The following is a 13,060-nucleotide window of genomic DNA, read 5'->3' on the forward strand; positions in this document are numbered from 1 at the left end:
GATCTCAAACAGCTGGGTGTTGAATCAGATAAAGACATATGAGAGGGGGAGGACTTTCATTTCTGTCCTCTGAGCAATGGCAGACCCCTCCTTCTGAGGCGGTAACAACAGAATAAATCAGACACATACGGCATGAAGGCCTTGTGTGCTCATGGCACCGCACTGATCCCAAACATGTGCTTGTCATTAGCTGCTGGCTTCCTGTTTGAGGAGATGTCATCGCACGCATCACAACAGGCCAGTCCAACGTATGACCTCAGAGTCCAAGTGGCCGCAGGGCTCCAAGCTGCAGAGGATGGAATCACAGCTTTCTTTTCTTAGTTTGCATTCCAGCCTCTTTGGAATTGCTATTCATTTTTTTCCTGGATGTTTTGAAAGTTGAAAGCAGAAACTGCTCTTACCGACTTATTATCAGCCGTTTTTTAAATTTCTCTCAGTAGTGTGTCTCATAGAAGAAGCTCATTAAATTCCCTTCATTGTTGGCTTCCAAACTGAATATTTTGCCACAGAAACATACTGTACATTTTTTTCCATGGTATGCCACAAAAACAACATAATTCTAGGAAAAATGTAGTCTTGCCTCATTGACCTCTAAACCACAAACAGTTGTGTTCAAAATTATTCAATCCCCACTGCAATAATACATTTTAGCAAGTTTGCCTTTCATTTTTTATCTCGTTTATAATCAGATCAAAGAAGGACTTGTAAATTAGACGAATGCAACTTAAATCAAAACAATATTTCTTGTAATATACCAACAAATGTCCTTTCTGTGATTACCACTTTGACTAAATTATTCAACCCCTTGGTCACATACGTCTTTAATACTTACTCAAACACCCTTTGGCAATAATAACGTCCTTCAGACCTGACACATACCATGACACTTGCAGGGATCTAGAGGAATCTTAGCCCCATTCCTCATGGGCAAAGGCCTCTAGTTTACTGGCATTTTGGGGCTTTCATGCTGCAACTCACTTCTTCAAGTCCCACTAGAGATTCTCTATCTGATTTAAGTCGGGTGATTGCAATGGCCACTCCAGAATCTCCCAGCCCTTCGTCTGCAACCAAGCTTTGGTAGATTGGTCAAAATGCTCCTCAGTGGCAAAGCTGGATGGACGTGTTTTGCCATGAAGTCTTGGCTGACACGTCTCTTCAACATTGAGTGGAACAGTATCTATGGATTGGCAGACCGGGGTGGTAGTGCCCCTCTTTAAGAAGGGTGACCGGGGATCACACTCCTCAGCCTCCCTGGGAAAATCTATTCCTGGGTGCTGGAGAGAAGGGTATGACTGGTGGTAGAACCTCTGCTACAAGAGCTTCAACGCGGTTTTCGTCCTGGTCGCAGAACACTGGACCAGCTTTACACTTTCGCTAGGGTGCATGGGAGTTTGCCCAACCAGTTTACATGTGCTTTGTTTCCACTTATTTCCCATGTTATTTTGACTGATTTCAAAAGGACGCTGGACATCTATGACGGTGTTTTTATTTGGCTTCAGAAGCAGAGCACTTCACTTTTGTGACCCCACCAACTAGCCGGAACTACTTTCTTCAACACCAAAAACTGATCATAAACATAACAGCCAGCCTGCTCACCTGACAAAGTATTAGAGTGTTCAATGCTGATGAACTACACTGCTGATGGGGATGTTGTATAACATCATGTCAAAAATCCAAACTATCCCTTTAAAGTGTGGTTCTCAATCCCGTCTGGCACATTGCCACTTAATACCATAGTATCATTCACAGGAGTAGTGCCATGGTTCACAGTCTGGTAAATGAGAAATGAAAGGAGAAACTCATGTCATGACAGTCCCAGAAAATAGCATATTTTGCCATAAAAATGCAATGTTTCTGACACAAAACACCCAGCAAGCACCCAGTTTTCCCAGCAAAATAAGATGTTTTGCCATGGCAATTGGGTATCATTGTGTCACAAAATAGAATATTTTTCTGCGTTAAAAGTCCAAAAGAGTGATTTAGTGATATGTCATCATGGAATTTAATAGAGAACTATTACCCTTGGTGATGGACTTCTGTCATTCCAGAAGCTGCTTAGTCAAAAAAAAATAACGTTTGTTTAGTAGGGCACATCCAGCCTGTGTCGGCTCACTTAATGTCATTATGGTGGCTTCCCTAAAGGAAACTGTGGCCACTGCTGGTTTGGAGCAGAGAAACGGCTGTGTCGTGTGTGTGTGTGCTGAGTTTATCAATCAGTCATCACCTCCTCCACTGAGAGGATGAGTGGGCCCAATGTGATGACTTTATGTATGTGTGTGTCCGTGGGTGTGTGTGTAGCTGAACCAGGCTGTGGTCCAAACTGATGCAGATGGATGAGCGCACACACACACGGACACACACATACATAAAGTCATCACAATGGGCCCACTCATCCTCTCAGTGGAGGAGGTGAGGACTTGATAAACTCAGTGCACACACACACACACACACACACACACACACACACACACACATATATATATATATATACATATATATATATACATTCACAACATTCCAAGTACGAAGTATGCTTAAGCAAAGATGAGCAATGCCATTTGTTATTTATTTATATTATTTATTGTTTTGTCTCCACAAGAGAATTTAAGCTGGTATTACCCAGGAAAACATCTGATGCAGCAGGGACCGCTATTGCATGTGTTAGTAATTATGGTCATGGTTTAATTTATTTTGAACATGTACAGTATACAAGTTACATTGGAATCAGTTGATTCCAGTCCCTCATGTCCTAACCCCTCTGTTTCACATCAATCACAATATATTTGTTCACTTCCTGTAATCCAAAGGTGCTCTTTGCTAATTTTAAATCCTGTACATTGGAACATAAGGCAGTATAGTAATGTGGTGCAATGGGAGTCAAAGTATATAATCACTGCAAATAAATTATATAAATGTTAATAGTTGAAAGAAACATATTTGGATGATCAGTGAGTACAGACAACGTGCTCACCAAGAAATGATGAGTTAGCAGTATGTGCAGTGGTTAGACATAACATTGCATGTACACAGTGGTTTACTCAATTAGTGCCATGAAAGTTGAAATGTTAGCTCTGTATCAACATTAGCTGTCATAAACCCTCATCTATATAATTGGATAGGAATAGTGAATTGTATAAATTTTTGTAAATCATAAAGTTTTAATGTGTACCTGTACATTGTTACATTTGTTTTATTCACATTTACATTTTTTCATGTTTATCTATGTATAATGTTGCTTTACGATTAGATTTTAATATGTTTTTTAATTAGGGCTGTCAATCGATTAAAATATTTGATTGCAGTTAATCACTTTGTCCGTAGTTAACTCACTATTAATCACATTTAATCGCAATTACAAATACGTTTTTATCTATAATAAGGAAGGGAATAATCAGCCATTATCTGGCATTACTGTTAGGCCTTGGCGGAGGTCTCTCACTGCTGTGTTACTCAGTGAGATGAAAACGATGGGAAAATGTTCCCTGTTGCTCGTCTATCTTTAAATATTTAAGAATAAACAAAGCAGCTGCCACTATCCATCATTCAAGATGGCTCCAACACGCCCATAAAAAACAGATGTTGCAGATCATCACCCCAAAAAAAAAGAGTGAGAAAGAGAGTTGCCGCCCACCAGAACACACATGACCAATGTATACATATGTGTACAGTATGTGAAGGCAGAGGAGGACCAGCTGGATGTAGAAAGCGTAATAGCACACCAGCGTCTATTATTTAAGACATATCATGACCTGGGACACTTCCATCCCAGCCTGATGAGGGATGTTGGGATGCATTGTTTGACGCTTGATGCATTCCAGATGGGACCTTAACACCCCCTCCTCCACCCAACATAAGCAGCTCTCATGACAAGGAGGGAAAGGGTGTGGTCTTGAATGCATCATGAATGCATTATGTTGCAAGACACACAAAATAGAATTATAAATTGGAATGGAGCCATCTTCCGAGATTCGGCTTAGGAATGTAGAAAAAAAAAATAGTCATCAAATTCCACTTTTGGCCGTATGATGTATGGACCCTCCCTATTGGCACACCGGTGGGGGATGGTATGAACCGACTTCATTGAAAACAGTGGTTGTTTTTTTTAGGTATACTGTACTTTTCAAACAATTAGCATGACAGCTTCAGTTTCCTTTTTAAAAAGCTGTTATTTAATTTAGCACTCTGGGTGACTGAAGAGCACATGTCTGAACATTTGTTTCCAACAACATATAGACACAAGCACTTTTTCACACTCACACATCATTACAAAGCAGCTGGCAAGGCCTCTTCTCACAAGACGTTAGTTGGATTTTTAACCAAAAGTGATGCACTAGTAGAAGTATAAGTTCTCTAATTACTTCTCTACTATATGTAGAATTTTGCTTTGGAGGTACACTTTGCCAGCTATTAAATGGCACAATTAGCAAGTTTTCTTCTGAAAAAAAAACAGTTTTTGGAGCGAAACATGCCAATTAGGGGTGCAATGATACACACAATTCACGAAAAAATATATTATAATATCGAAATATTATAACATTATCGTATAATTTTATAATATAATAATATTTTATGATTTTATATTATAATTTTATGATATAATAATATTTTATAATGTTAGGATATAATACAATACAATACAATATTTGTTAATTATATTTACATTCTGACAATTATCAAATTTTTATTGCAAAATATGGTATCTATCTTGAAAAATTGAGTTTCTCATGTTTGGCATTATCTTGTTATTTGTGGAAATAGATTTCATAAGAAAATATGACATTTTGTTGCAAGAATATTTAACTTTGGGGTGTAAGATATTATGTTAAATCGTCACCATAAATCGATGAGGGAGCCTACAGTATATGCTCTGTCACACTTGGGAATCCAGACACCAGCAAGTGAGGAGAGTTTGCTCGGTTGGTATGATGTTCTTTTTCTGAAATGCAGCATTACTTTTACATCATTGAGAGTGACCAGGATTGATAGGATCAGGAGCGAGTACATCAGAGGGACATTACATGTTAGAGGCCTTGGAGATAAAGTCCGAGAGGCCAGACTGAGATGGTTGGGACATGTCCAGAGGAGAGATAGTGAATATATTGGTAGAAGGATGCTGTGTTTAGAGCTGCCAGGTAGGAGGCGTAGAGGAAGACCAAAGAGGAGGTTTATGGATGTAGTGAAGGAGGACATGAGGGTAGTTGGTGTGAGAGAGACAGCTGCAGAAGACAGGGTTGGATGGAAGAGATTGATTTGCTGTGGTGACCCCTGTAGGGAAAAGCCCAAAGAGAAAGGGGAAGAAGCATTACTTTAACATCAGATGTAATGGCTCAAAAACCTTTGTCTCATCAGACCACAGAGTATTTTATTTTATCAAGATGTTTAACTTTGTTTTTGTTCAGCAGTGTTTTTCATCTTGGAACTTTGCCACGTGGGCCATTTATTCCCAGTGTCTTTCTTAAGGTAGAGCCTGGTGCTTTACTTATAAAGATTGCATGTGCACAAAATGGGGTTGAAAAGTTCCGTACGCCATTTTCCACACCAATGCTACCTACAGGCCTGATCAAAATCTTGTTGAAAAATGACTAGAATATACTTTTTGCACATTTGGACCTTAATGAGGTTTTAAGTACAGCTACAATAGGCAAAAGCAAGAAGGGGGAGTGAGACATTTGGAACTTGTCATTAAAAAAAAGATTGTTTCTCACCTGCTCAAAAGTTTAAGACCACGAGCTATAAAAGCCAAAATCTTCCCACAATTGTCATTTTCTGTCAGGCATTCAAACGATCATGAGAAGCTTTCTCTTCTTGAACTTGTTCAGCTCGCCGAGCTGCAGAAGCAAGGCCTCTCGCAGCGTGCCATTACTGCTGAGGTTGGACACAGTAAGACAGTCATTTTAAATGAGTATTACGAGTACAAAAAAGTCAAGTGGTAGACCCAAAAATATTACACCTGGGACCTTTAATACACTCAAGTATGAGCCCTTTAAGACTACTTATTATACTCCAAGAGGACTGTTTTTAGTACGTTTCCCACGGCAAAAGGGACCAAAAACAGTGCTTTTGAGGCTAGTGACAAGGTCCTAAAAGTGATGAACTAGGATGCGGTGTCCTTTATGAGAGTGTGTCTTGAGTGGAAAGAAAGCTTATAAATTAGGGTGAGGCAGGAGAGCAGATTGAAGAATCACAGTTGTCTTGACTTTCATACACTGGGTGTAGTGGGTGTTGGTCCACTTTTTAACAGCTCTGTCATGCACTCCAAGCACCCCTCCCCTTTGCTCATGGTTCCCTCTGGGCTGAGCTGGACCGGACTCTAGTCTTCCTCCTCCTTTGTTTATACACCCAATCAGTGCGGCCCACTATAAATTGATACCATGTGTGTTTGTGTTTGTTATTTGGTTTTGTTTGTCTGCTGACTTCAAGTGGTTAGTTTCATGTCAGCACATTGTTTGGGCAATTCACAGGTTCAAAACCACAAAATCAAATTCAATTAAAGCTAATCGTGTTTACATAATTAGTTTTTTTTGTGCTAACGACATTAAATACAAATAAAGTTGTCTCATAATCCTTACTGTGCTTATTTGGAGTCATTTCCTGAGTGGTCCTGTTCCTGCTGGTTCTTTCCGTCAGCCCCAACTTTGTCCCTCAAATTTGCATGTTCTCTAACTAATTGGTTAGCATGTTGGCCACATATTCAGGAGATCGGGAAAAACTGGGTTCCAATCTCTGCTTGGGCATCTCTGTGTGGAGTTTGCATAAAAGTAAAGCGTTGCATCATTAGCTTACTAGCCATCTCGAGTCCCTGCAGCAGTTGCACAATGTGGTGTAAACAGTGAATGATGGGAGAGTAAATTCCTTCATCACGGTTGGGTCTGGAACCAAGCGTGATATACGAGGGACGACTGGACATGCTCTGTTTACAGCCATTATGAAAGTGAGTGCAGGACGGCAATGGAACATCGTTGCATGCTTGCATGTGTCACGAGATTCTTTTCGCCCTACGTGGAACACAGGCGCCTTGAAATCAAACTGGCCTGCAGTGTTTATTTCAAACATAAACATTCGATTGTGAAGGCTGGCATGTGATGCCAACATGTCCGGCTCGGAACTGTGGGAGGCGCTGTTGAGTTAGCCTTTCGTCTGTATATCAAGCATGGCAAAGATTGGGTGTTAAATCCCCACCAGCCCTTTGGCTTGATCTACCCCAAACACCCTTCAATGTAACATCATATTTTTTGTGAAAAGTTTATGGGAATGTGTAAAAGAATTCATGGGCGTATACGTGGGCGTTTGACAGCATGGGTGAGAAGGAGGAATGGAGGATCAAGTGTATAAATCAGAGTAGGGTGGAACAAATGGATGCATGGTTAGGTAATCATCCCAATCCCAATTCTCCCGCTGCATGCTCCAGCTGTGGTACAGCTTCAGGCCCCGTCAGGAAGTCAGGAAAGGAAAGGGGGGAGTGTGAAGAGGTGGAGGCGGGGTGAGGTCATGGCGATGTCGGCCTCTGGTGTCCTCCTCTTCTCGCCCCTTTTTCTTAATCAATGGATCTCTAACACAGTTGACATGTGGAGCGCCACACAAGGCTGCCATTTTGCGCTCAAATGTGCCCACAGGCATGCACAGGGAGGGAAATCACCCGCAGCGTCGTCATATTTAGAGACCTGCGTGCTTGGGATGCCTTGGGCGTGACCATAGTGGGCTGGACACTCAATGAGTGTGCGTTTGTGTGTGTCTTCTTTCCATCTTTGTACAGCACAATTTCAACATCCCTCATTTATTTTGAGGTCTTTTAATAGTGACTTTACGACTGGTCTACACAAGTCAAATATTACAAATAAAATACTTCCTTTCACCCTGTATAGACATATATAAGTGTGTGTGTGTGTGTGTGTGTGTATCATAGCGCCAGCTGCCTTCTGTCAAATGTTGGCCCATCAGTTATTGGTGTAAAAGAGCCACCACCATGTTAGTCATTAAAACCACTTTCCCACGCTCAGTAAGTTGCACGATGTGGACAAAAGTATTGGGACACACCTCTTAAAGGTACCATATTATAGTATTTTCCAAGTTTCATGTTAGCAAACAACACTAGCATGGTTATGTGCGCTACAATACTAACACAATCATTACAGTCTCATTTTATCATTTTATATAGTAGACCTCACAGTGGCAGAGGTGTTATTTGAAGTATGGCGAAGCCTGCTTTTTTACAAAGTGGTGCATGCAGGACTGGATTATTGTCCAGTCTAATGCAGAACTGAGTCCTCAGTGTCTCAAAACTTGAACAAAGCGGAGAATAAATCAAGAAATAAATCAACAAAATGAAAGAGAGGAGTTGGTGTTACTCTCTGGGCCACTTGCTACATTTCTCTGTGAAGGTGAAAGGTCAAAGTTAGCCAATGTGATGTGACCCTTGGTGATTCTTCACTTCCTGGCAAGCACTGGAGTGTCGGTGCTCCACAGCAGGTATGCAGTGTCTGTTAAAACAAGGAGGTGATTGTATGAGAAGGGACACTCAGCCTCTGTTGGCATGGCAATCATGGAGGAACCCCCAGCATGGGAAAACATGCAGATTTATTTTATTAGAGTTTTATATAAGTTGGACTATACATTTTCTGTTTCCAGTCCACAAAGCAAGATCCATAAAGGCATGTTTGGAGGAGTTTGGTGTGGAAGAAGCTTAGTGATGAGGAAGGACCTCTGACATAGATTACCTTGGTACACCTGGCAGACCTTATGAAACAAAGTGCATACATCAATATGCAGGACCAAGCCATTCTTCTGGTATTAACTACTCCTCTGGAACCATTCTTATTAAGGGTGCCAGATTCAGACAAAAAGTCTAAATAATGTAACTGTACACAACTAAAAATGGCAGCCCTCTAACTATTATTACACTCTGTCTGTACAAAATAACACCTTAAAGAGGCCTAAGACAGTCACATGTTAAAAGTGGCCATTTTAACTACAGCAAAGCATGCTGGGAAATGCTTAATCTGCCCATTAAACAGCTGCAAACTCTTCTGGGTTACATATCTCAGATTGTGATGTTGTTTTGTCAATATAAAATCCTGCAGCTTTTGCCTGGACATTGAGAGAATGATAAAGAGGTGGTCCATCAACAATCACTTTATTGAAATCAACAACTAAGCCTAAGTAACTGCAATGTTAGCATTAATGCTAACTTTAGCAGAACTAGAGCTCTCTCTCTCTTTCTTTGGGTGCAACATGAATGAAATCCCCATAGAAACACTGCAAAGTCTTCTGCAAGTCTTCCTTGAAGAGTGGTAACTATTATACTATACTATACAACAATTTCCGTGTTGTTGTGTTGTGACACCATTTTCTCCATCATTCAATGAGATGTGATAAGAGAACAATTCTGGTAATGGTTTTATTTTATTTGAATATGCATACAGGTTACAATGAAATACTGTACCTCACATAATTCAATTCACAAATCCACATGTCCAAAAGGAGTAGGAAGAAATGTATTTGATCCTAGCCCCCCCCCCCCCGGTTCACATCTGTTGTGCTTCCTGTAGTTTTTACTACACAGAAAAGTGAGAAGGTAACATAAAAGTGTGGTAATGTAATTATTAACATTTCATATTAACATTAAGTGATAAGTGTATATAACAAACAGTTAACAAACAGCTGGTGGAGAGGTTGAGTCATATACATACCTTGGGACAATAATTGATCACAGGCTCACCTTTCAATTGAACAGTGAAAGCATATTTTCCTAGTGTCAGCAACGTCCGTTCTTCCGGGTCCATCAGTCAGTACTGACCGCTTTTTACAGATGCTTCATTGACTCTGTAATTACCTTTGACATTTCAGCTTGGTATGGTTCACCATCAAACATTCATCGCAACCCACTAAATAAAATCATAACATTGACTACAGCAGGAATCACTCAGTGATCAGTATTTACAATAGAAGGGTTAAGCAGAAAGGTATGAGCATAGCTATTCACACATTGCACAGCCACTACAGGCTGCTACCTTCAGGACAAAGATACAGATCACTTGCTTTTAGGACTAAGAGAGCCATATCAAGTTTTTTACCGACCTCCATCCGCATGAATTCATGATTTTCATGTGTGTGTACGTTAGGTACTAAGCATGTGTGTATGTACATACATATGTACATGGCTCACTAATGCTGATTGACACTTTTTAAACTTCATCAGGTATTATTTATTTATTTATGCATATTTTAGCGAATCATTTCTTTATCACTGGTTTTATCGTGTGGTATTGTGCTGGCAGGCTTTCTTCTGCAAACTGATGGTTGATTGTTTATATCTGTTGACTGTATGTGTTGTTTTATGTGGTATTGTTGGATACATGAACTGCACACGCACTGCACAAATGCAGTTCCTAACGGCTAAATAAAGTTCTTAAGTGAGTCAGTAAGTATAAGTCATAAGCGATATAAGGGATAAATACTAATAATAATAAAAAAATAAGAAATACAGATAAAATGACTCTTCTGCCTTGTATTTTGCAAACATCTATTGTTTCTTGAATTCACTCATCTTGTTTACATTCCTTACCAGAGGAGTGGAAACTAGTCTAGCTAAAAGGGAGATACCGTTTCATCACTTCCTGCTGTTGCAATGACAATGTGTCTCAATACTTTTGTCCCAATACAGTGAAGGTGTCTGGAGTGTATAAGTAAGGCGTGCAAGACCTCGTAGAGGGGAGAATTTCTCTTTGCCTTCAATTCCTCGGGCCCTTGCTGTGCAGTCATGGTTGAATGGAAGCCAGGCCAGCAGACCTCCAGAGGACTGCACATGGCTGTGGGGACTGCTCTTCAGCGGGGTGAGAAGGCACAACGCAGACAGGCGAAGAGAATGGAAAATGAAGCTGTGACTCATTGTTTCTGTGCTCAGGGGTAAAAAATGTAAAAAAATATCCGTCTGTTCTGCTAAATGCAAGATATACAATGAAATAGGCAAAGGCTAATGCCGGCATGCCATTGTTCCTGTCATATATGAGTTCTTTGACTACTGTTTTTGCAGTACAATTATCGGATATTTGACTAGCATTAAATGTCACATTAAGTGGAGGATCTGTATCTAGTCTTTTTGAAGTAGGTCCTATATGCTAAAACAGTAAACAAGCATCCATCCTGAAAAACAGCAGTGCTCCTGTCATATATGGGATCTTTGACTGCTGTTTATGGAGTGGATTTAGTCCTATTTAGACTCTCAGTACATAATTAAAAACAGCAGCGCGCTACTAACAGAGAGGATCTTTGACTAGCATTTTCTCACCAGATCATAAAAAAGTCATATAGAGGATCTTTGGTTAGCATTTATGTAGTAGGTCCTGAAAACAATGACATTTGTACAGTAGCACGTATATAAAAATAGGACATCATTCATCCATTTTCTGTGCCGCTTGTCCTCATTAGGGACACAGGTGAGTGAGAGTCTATCCCAGCTGACTGCGAGGGGACGCGTAGAGGGGTGCACACTCCTGACCGGTGGGATTGTAAGGTTTAGGCGACATCATATCATATAACATATCTGACATATTCTCTCATATGTTCTGTGTGTATTAATAACATATTTTAGGAGCTTTTCTGTGGTTAGAAGCTGTGGTTCTGCAAGATGGAAAAATGTATTTTGACATAGACAACTTGGATGTGGCCCAAAAAAGAAAGTAAGAAGGAAAGTGATGACACAATATGCCCCTAATCCTTACTGTAAGTCAACTTACTCAGAGCAGCGAGACATAAGCTCACATACATGAGCTACAATGGAGTGCATTTTTGAACAGGCATCTGTTTGAGCCTCCACTCCCCTCCCCCTCCGTCTACTGTGCATGTGTGTGTGTGGATGGGTGTGTGTGTGTGTGTGGTCCCGTGGCTGGTCTGCTGGATTTTGGAGATGAAGAGGTCAACACCAGGCACTGCAATGTTTATATTCTACTACTTACTCTGGTTAACACCGATATCACCTATGGAGTTGAGTCTTGCTCCAACTCTCCAACTAACTTGTGCAACACCCTTTTTCCCACCCATTATATTTTCACTTGGATATATGTTATGTATTGGCTCTGAGTGAGACATTTTAAAGCACTTTTTCTTTAAGAAATGTAATTCTTGCCTTGATTAGCTTGGAGGTTGCACGGTGACGAGTGGTTAGCACGCAGGCATCACACCTAGGAGACCCAAGTTCAATTCCACTCTCTGTCTGGAGTTTGCATGTTTTCTCTACACTATCACTATCCTACACTATATACTATCCTCATTGGACAAAATGGTCAATGACTTATGGACAATTAGTTGCTAAGTCCCACCATTGCCCTGCAAAGACATTTGTCTTGATGGCGGCCATGTTTTTCAACCAAGTGTAGTGTAGGATTTTGCAGACATATGTTTGTCAGTCCCCACTTTTTTTAACGTTTTTTGGAGTACATCTGACTTATTGGACTTATTGGCCAATGCCACTACGTGGTAGAAATGTCAGGAAAATAGTGGCACATGCAACACCGTAGAAATACGCGCTTTGCCAAATTGTCACCCTTTCAGAAGTAGAAGAGTAGAAAAAATAGCACCCCCCATGGGGCCATTGGGCATGTTTTTACAGTCACTGTGTGTGTAGGTGTAATGTGTGCTTGAGAAGGAGTGTTGTTTACAGAACACATCTTGGAAGGTGGGGGCCACAAGTTTGAAATTGTGTGTTAGTGGTTTATTTGCGTGAATGACACAACAAACTTCTTTTCTCATGCATACTCATTGTGTGTGTGTGACCTCATGTACACTCCCAGGCCTGATTTAGAAGAACAAGGGAGCCTCATCTCGAAAAGTTACAGAATCTAAAATGTAGGCCCCGTAGTTATTTACCAGCTAGAAATTAATCTTCTGTCGTGTCATATCTGAGACGCTCATGTTTTATTCAAAACTTCTCCCTCTGTATCCTCTCGTGTTCTCCAAGGATCCACTTAGATAAATTTGACTGTATTTCAAATGCAATGACACACTTAGTCGTTCATTAAAGACATTGCTGCACGGCGAGGACCTCCACCAGTCATTTATCTTTGTC

This window comes from Doryrhamphus excisus, chromosome 15 (genome assembly GCF_030265055.1).
Source record: "Doryrhamphus excisus isolate RoL2022-K1 chromosome 15, RoL_Dexc_1.0, whole genome shotgun sequence".
NCBI classification, from domain to species: Eukaryota; Metazoa; Chordata; class Actinopteri; order Syngnathiformes; family Syngnathidae; genus Doryrhamphus; species Doryrhamphus excisus.